General features: G+C 36.4%; 1 long non-coding RNA gene across 1 annotated transcript; it reads left to right on the forward strand.

Moving 5' to 3' along the window:
• The first annotated feature begins 5,229 nt into the window (after positions 1–5,229).
• On the forward strand, positions 5,230–7,736 carry Gm13799. Its single transcript, XR_374817.1, has 4 exons — positions 5,230–5,353; positions 6,602–6,656; positions 6,890–7,116; positions 7,305–7,736. It is a non-coding gene; the product is annotated as a predicted gene 13799 (long non-coding RNA).
• Positions 7,737–8,290: the final 554 nt, after the last annotated feature.

An 8,290-nucleotide genomic window follows, 5' to 3' on the forward strand; every position in this document is an offset into this window, starting at 1 on the left:
GCAGAGTTCCTGCAGGCAAAACTCACCTGTGTCCATCCAGGAGCCCTCAGATCCAGTCCTTCTCTAGTTTTCAAGTTTGAGAAAACTACATTGAGACTCCTCAATCTGTTATTTCAGTTCATTTTCCTTCCCATCACTGGCTGTTTTGATCATATATTATATGAGTAATTTCTTACCATTGAAACCTCAATAGTTCTCATAGAAGGCTCAAACCCCACAAATGTTGTAAGTAGAATGTAGGTAGCTGTGGCTTTGCTTTTGTCAGCCTACCATGAAGTTTCTAGGAAGTGGTACATGCAGAGAGATGGCATTGAATATGCTGTACACAATTGTAACTAGTGTCTGGGAAAGAATCAGCATCAATGAGGAGGAGAAACATCTGTATATGCAGAGAAATGTTAAAAAATACAACCTTTCTTTTGGTCAGTAATTATGCAATGTTTTAATACCTTAGTCATCATCATCACAAAGAATCCAAGTGAATACTAAATAGAACATGATGGTATTTTTATTATTTTTATATGAGCTATTTTTAATGATGTCACATAGATGTGTTAACTAATTTCATTTTTAATTACTTTCATGGAGTGGAAGAATTATAAGTGGTTATATTTAGAACTCATTTAATTAAAATGGATAAACTGAATTCTGAATGCATAATATAGGTAATCTCACTAAGTTCTACTCCCGGCTATACTGCTGATCTAATTAATAGGAAGAGTTGCAATATATTAATGAAAGAAAAAGCAAAGCCCTTTCCTTTCCCTCACTATGACTAGAAGCCTTCGGAGTTCTGAGTGAGTAGTTGATATTAAAGGCTGAGTGTGTTTACCTAGTGCAGTAGGCTGCAGTGACATTTCTTATCATTTCAGCATAACTCTGCCAGAGGGTCCATAAGTAGTATTTGCTAAAGGCAATTTTAAACATTCATAGTATTCTTTGATGTTTAAGCTAGGCCCAGCTGACAGAGCCCCTGAGGTTATCTTTTTGCCTCCTCCACAGGCTGATAAACCAGTGTGTTGGATTACAGGAAAACAAAACCACCCCTAACAACTGAATTTAGTAAATTCTGAATTAATTTCACTTAAAAAAGTCTATGAGTGTCAGTCAGTGGTCACTTAAATAGCAGTTATTGATTGGGAAGAAAAGACACTACCATCAAGGTGGCAAGAAATCATGTCAAGAGGGATTATTCACCTGCACGAAACATTTTGAGCAGACCTATTTTATGCTTCTATGAAGGGAAAAGAATTGAAAAGGGGAGTACTCATGCTCTGAAATATGAATAATGTGTGGTAATAAATTAATATGTATTAGGCTCTTATTCTAGTCACTAGTTACAGGACATTTTGGGTATCTCATCTTTTAATCACAGCAGTATACAGCCTATAAAGTCAGTGAGAAAACTAAGTTACAGACAGATTATCAAAGCATGCCCAGGGAGTAAGAGGTAGAATATTAAATGAACAGTCATAAATGCATTCTCAGTTATCAGTGAATTACTCATATCATTATCTTTAAATGATAAGATATAATAGGATATCAATAAATAATAAGATATAATGTTTGTGTGTGCGTGTGCATGTGTGTGTGTGTTTGTGTGCAGGTGGGGGTTTGAGTGTGTGGTATGGGCATGTATATTATGCACTAATATACTGTGACATGAAGATGTACAGATGTGGCAGGATGAAATGTATGGAGGGCAGGGACAACTGTAGCTGTTAGTCCTGCTGAACTTTTATCATTTGTTGTTGTTGTTGTTGTTGTTGTTGTTGTTTTGGTTTTTTTTTTGCATGGTTTGAGACAGAAACACCCTTGTTCTTCATTGTTGTGTACATGAGACTAGGTTGGTTGTGAGCTTTCAGTAAAGTCTGTCTCAGCTTCCTATCTCCTGGTATATACTGAGTATGGCTTTTATATGGACTTTGAGCATCCAAACTCAGGTCATATATCTTATAGTGCAAAGCCTGAAAGCACTAGTATAGTCAACAAATTTCTTCATTTTAATTTCTGTGTTTTCTGAACAACCTTATGGGGACATCTTCTAACACCCTAAGTGTAAGATGGTGGTGAAAGGGGAAGATTGGACACAGATGTTAGTTCAATTTTCAGCTAAGATCTTCTCTGTTCTTGTGAAACTACATGTGGTGTTTTTTGCCACTTCTTTGGTCCTTTTTTCAATTTGAAAATGTTACAGAATTTCAGAAGTTCCATTTTATTAATTCATAAAATTTAATCAAGAAGATATATTTTATGTCCACACCTTTCTATAATTTATTCTTTGTCCTTCTATTAGAGAAGTTTTGGAAACACCTCCATAGAATGATGTCTATGATGAGTTCCTGCCATCTTGACTGACATCATGTCTCTTCAGAGAAGCATCTGTGGCATTCTCTGATTTTGCGCAGGTTTACCTATGAAACTTATTTCCTTGTACTTTAGCATGCCTGATGCCTACCCCATAGATCATACATGACACTACATGACATACACGACACTACACTAAACTATACTACACACACACACACACACACACACACACACACACATACACACACACATACATATATATACACACACACATGCATGTGTGCGTGTGGTATGTGTGTATGTATCTATATTACACTAGTCTTTTCTGTCTTCTCTTTTTTTTCCTTGTTCTGACAAGACAAGTATATCCTTTACTTATGAACCAATATTATTATCTACAGCCTGATTCTGCTTTCAAAGCTGTGTACTTATACATTGGCCATTAACTTTTATTTGTATGCTTTGTATTTCCTTTTTCTCTGGCACGAATTTTCTTTTACTTATCTACCGCATTATAATGTTCTGCTTTGCACATTGGCAGTGCTGTATGAATTAAATTCTCATGAACAATATTCCCTGTGCTGGTTGGCTGGTTGTACTCTTAACCCTACATCCCTTGGAGTGTTATATATGATATACTTTACTATACTAAGATAATACATAATACAACATAATGTGTAATACAACCTATTATATCACAGGTATATAATAGACTAATAACTGTCTACACTGCTTTATGCAGCGCTTTTCTTTATCATTAAAATGTAAAAATATTCTCAATTTCAAAAGTAGTAAACCTCACTCCTAAACAACTGAGATTGCACTGAAGAGAGAGTTGCAACCAATGGCTATCTTGCCTTTGCCTACCGGCAGGTTTTGGGATAAGTAGTCATACTAGTTTATGCGACAGAACAACTGACCAGTAGTTTTGCTTCATTAAGAATAGTTTTCACAGCATATTCGTGCTTCAGTCACTCCAACCATTGCTAAGACTTTAGAGAAGCCCAAGTGGCTAATTGTGCTCCATTCCTTCTCTTCTCCTTAGCAGGTATCAACAGCAGTGCTGCTCACTAATATAACCCTTATTATAAAGTCCTCTGGCTCTGTTTCTTTGAGAATACAGTGACATTCATTGATGACACAGTTTGTTTTGTTTGCAAGTATAAAAATATATTTATAAGACAGAATAAAATCAAATCTGACAGTCGACAGAAATCAATCAACCCCTTATTGCATACCAGGAAATTTATATTTTATGTTTTACTATTTGTTGATCTGTCTCTGCTTAGAAGGGGTTGGTCTGTGTTTTCTTTTTCACTACTTATTAATTGTATGAATAACCATGTTGATCATTGTCATCTTTTAAATTGAGAAAAAGAAAAATGTCATGGAAAAATTGCAGTCAGAACTGTAGTAGAACACATACTGTTATGTTTTAACCTCTAACTGAAGTCCACTTCTGGCCTCAAGGGAAAGTGATCCTGTGATTGCTTTATGCCAGAAGGACAAGGGAAAGTGTTAGAACAGCCTAAATGCCTCTTTGACTTAGACCTTGAATGTGCAAGTTGTCTAGAATTAGAAAGTAGAAGGCATTGCCTTTTTCTAAGATTTAAATACCAGTTCTTTAGGGGAAGAAAGTCTCCAGCAATCTGCAGCATTATACACTTGTCTCCTGATGAAATTGACAGTGCTGTAGTCATTTTAGCAGTGATAGTTAATTGGCACAATTCTGCAAATCAAAGAATGGCAAATGATGGCACAGTTCAGTTTTATAAATACACAAAAATATGCATTCAAACGGGCCAGCTTTCTAGCAACCACCTTTGTAAAATCGAACACCTTCAGTGGCATGAACACGTATTTCAAACCACTTGAAAATAACCGCAAAGATGTTTTTTTTTTTCCTATCCCACCCCAATGAATATTAAACCTCCCTTTCTTGAAAAGAAAGAACAAATCAAGCACAGAATTTTCACTTCTCAACTTCACGCTAGTGGTGACGGCAGGTTGGGCAGTGTCTTTGGGAGCAGCCTTGATGCTTGTTTTTCTTTCTGCATTAGACCAAAAAATGCCCCCTGAGATTTAATTATCTTTATATATTATTTTTCAGTACAAAGCCACTTACTCTTTTATTGTGTTGCTGTGTTGAAGAAAAAAAAAAAAAAGGCCTTCAGTAGATGCATTTTTTTCCTAATGGTAAAGGCAAAGTGACTTCAAAGATGGAATGTTCTTGCTTTCTTCTCTTTGACAAAAGGAGACGAGTGCTTTAGTAGTTTCAAGGTGATATGAAGGGGTAGGACTGGGTTCATCTAGAGAGAGTCTGAATTGGGAATTGGCTACAGTCTCTTCAGTTGTCCTGGTCTCTTGCCTCTTTTCTTAGGCTCATTTTTCTTTCTGGTTTGTACAATATATGCATTTTTCTTCCTCAAAAGTGATGTTACTTCATGAAAGAACAAGTTGTTTGTATGGACTTTAGATAGGATAGATTAAAAGTGTACATCAAAAGTATGCTGGTGATGGCGAATCAAGGCAGGCTTTTAGGAAAATAACAGGAAAAGAACCAGGAACACTATTGAGAAATGGGGCCTAATTCACTTGGCGCTATTGTTATTGTGGCTTTTAATTTTTTTCCTTCCTCGGTGGTTGCTGCTTCCATGTTCTGGTATAGTATGGCTATGAATATACATTCAGAGCTATAGTCTGAAAATGTATTAGCCTCAATGATTCAAGCATTGAAATGCTAATCTGCTAGATGATAGTATTAGGACAGGGTGACTTGGGAGATAATTAGACCATGAAGATGAAGCCCTTATGTTTTGCCTTAGTGTCTTTTTAAAGGACATACCAGAAATCTGCCATAAACATTCTATCATGTGATGACACAGAAAGAAGGCCCCCTTCATGGACCAGGGATATTCCAAATTCCAGATTCCAAATCTTCCCAGATGTCAAATATCCAGCCTCCCAATCTCTAAGAAACATATTTCAGTTATTTATAAGCTACCCAGTTTAAAGCACTTTGTTATAGATGCCTGAACAGAAGGTAATTTTATGACTTTAATACTTAGAGATATTGAGACACTCATTTTTTGATTTAAAATAAAATCTTATGTCATGTGCATTTGCTTGCATACGTTTTTTTAAAGATTTATTTATTTTATTTAATGAGTACACTGTAGGTGTCTTCAGACACACCAGAAGAAGGCATCAGATCCCATTGTAGAGGGTTGTGAGCCACCATGTGGTTGCTGGGAATTGAACTCAGGACCTCTGAAAGAGCAGTCAGTGTTCTTAAGTGCTGAACCATCTTTCAAGCCCCATTTATTTATTTATTTATTTATTTATTTAATGACATAGGGAAAACTTAATTCTGGAGCCTCTCCTCTTTATATTGCCTGTCCATTCGGCATGTTTATCAGATTCTAACTCAAACGTCATAACTGTTTTAGTGTCAGTTTTATAGGTAACGAGAAGGAAGGGTAAGTATGAAGCAAACTAATAAAAAAAACTCCTTGAGAAGGGGAGAAGGGCAGACAAAACTAAGACAGCAAGGGCCCATTCTTCTGCTGACATGAAAATCAGAAGAGTATTGGGAGAAATATTTAGGAACAAATCTAAATAATTCAAGTGATGTTAAGCAATATTTATTTGAACTTCACTTCAGCCTATATATCTGGGAGAGAAGGTACTTATTCAACTGTTGATTAATTCATTCCATGTTCCCTCTCTCCTATCATTCATTTATTCATCTGCTCATCCATTCACTGATGCTCAGAGATTATTTATTTATTGAAACAATATAGAATTGGAAGTAGATAGGAGCATGTGGGCAAGAAATGTATTCAGGAGAAATCTGAAAGTGGAAATGCTGAGCAGAGAATGCTAACGAAGTGTTAACATGTACATTCACTAGAAAATAAATCAAAAGTTAAGTACATTATTTTCTCCTACTATTTATTTATTGTTATTAATCTTTTTATGTACTTGCGCTCTTGGGACACTAACCAAGAACCTGTCAGAGTTAAGCCAATATTCATATCACTGAGGAGAGTTTGAATTGGGTGTAGGAGAGAAATGTGCCTACTGCAAATTCTGTGAAGAGTGGAGTTCTTCCTATTAATGACTCTTGCCACTACCCAGACACTCCAGACAGTGTTTTGTTGTATCTTCAGCCTTGTCAAACTAATAAATGGGGGGGGGGGAGGAGAATATAATAGAAATATATGTAGAATTTTAGAAATGGCATTCTTCAACTACTTCCATTTTCCACTCTTCATTTTTTTTTCTTTAGGAACTCAAGACCATATGTGTCTATTTGAACAGCTATGTGATCTTATAGGTAAATGGTAAGCATGGTCCTCAGTCCCTGAGCAAGAGACAGAACTAGTCTGGGCCTGACCTTTTAGATAAATGCTCTCAGGAGTTCATACTGGCAAACTAACCTCTCTAGGAAATGAAAGGATGAGATCAAGACCAAAGAATGTTTGTGATGCTAGAAATCTCTGGAAAAAAAAAAAAAAGAATTGATGAGCATTTCTGTGATGACTCATTGCTCTTTACTGGATTCCTTCCCTTAAAGGCTGGTGATGCCATCTCTGTTTGCATTTTTATGAGTTGATGGTGACAACGTGTCCTGAGATAGCTGAATGAAGCTTTTATGGACAAGCAGAATGCCATTCATAGTAAAGACAACAGTCAAGGTGGAATAAAAAAGGAAGCCAAAGAAACAAGCTAGCAGTTGGTGGACTGGGGGGGTTCCGGTCCTCCAGTCTCCACCTTCACATGCTGGTATTTTTTTAACATAAGGTATTGATTAACCCATGAATTTCAAAATAAAGCCCATGTTCTACAATGTTATGAATATATTTAACAATGGAAGAGATGTAATCTATTTTTAAATAAGAATATTTGTTGGAATTATTATTCACAATTAATTCTTAAAGTAAAGATTTGTTTTATGTGACCTTTAATAGTAAACTTACTGTATGCATTAGAAATATAAGAGTTGGTCTTCCCGTGGCAATAAACTCAACTAACATGGACCTATTGGGAGTCCCAGTGACCAAACCACCAACCAAAGAGCAAGCATGGACTGAACCTGCCCCTCTTCCTCACACATATGGAGCATATGTGCAGCTATGTCTTCATGTGAGTCCCCAACAACTGTAAACGAGCTGTTCCTGAATTTCTTGCCTGCCTGTGGATCCTGTTCCCCTAACTGGGCCACTTAGGGTAATTGTCTGGCCTCAGTGAGAGAGGAGGCACCCAGTTTGGCAGTGACTGATGTGAGATGGTGTGTGATACCCAAGAGGTCCCCCTTCTCAGGGAAGAAGGAGAGGGGTGGGGGAGAAGCTGTGAGAGGGGGCCACTGAGAGAAGAAAAGGGTTAGTATTGTGATTCAAAGTGAATAAATAAATTAATTCATTAAAAAGAGAAAGAAATATGAGTGTTCCTTACATAGGAATCTAGCTATTTCTGCCACAGTAGCCAGCTACGTAATTTTATGTCCACTTTGTTTGTTTCCAGATGAAGCCAAGGTTTAAAAGAGCTAGCTTCCCTTAGACAAAGTAAAAATGCAATTGCTATATTTCACTAAGTCTTATTCAATGGACCATTTCTGTTTATATCACCCCAAGTACAAATAAACTCTAAAAAGCAACTAATAAAAATCTCTCATTTAATTTAATTATAACTAGAAAAACAACTTTAGTATTTGCAGGAGACCATATGAGTCCACTGAATGCTTAAATCTATTTCAATTGAACAAGCATGCTTATTTCAAGATTATTCCCATTTGAAATATGAGAAGTCACAAGCTGAGTACAGAAGCAGTGTACAATCAAAATGTATCTGTGTTCTCATCTAAAGTGGTATTGTCAGCAACGATGTACGGCTCGGCTGCCTTCAGTAAGAATGTTTCTAAGGTATAAGGAAGGGCATTGTCCTTTATGATCATTTTTAACTCCAAATAATAGTTTTT

The sequence above is a fragment of the Mus musculus genome, chromosome 2 (genome assembly GCF_000001635.26).
Source record: "Mus musculus strain C57BL/6J chromosome 2, GRCm38.p6 C57BL/6J".
Lineage (NCBI taxonomy): Eukaryota > Metazoa > Chordata > Mammalia > Rodentia > Muridae > Mus > Mus musculus.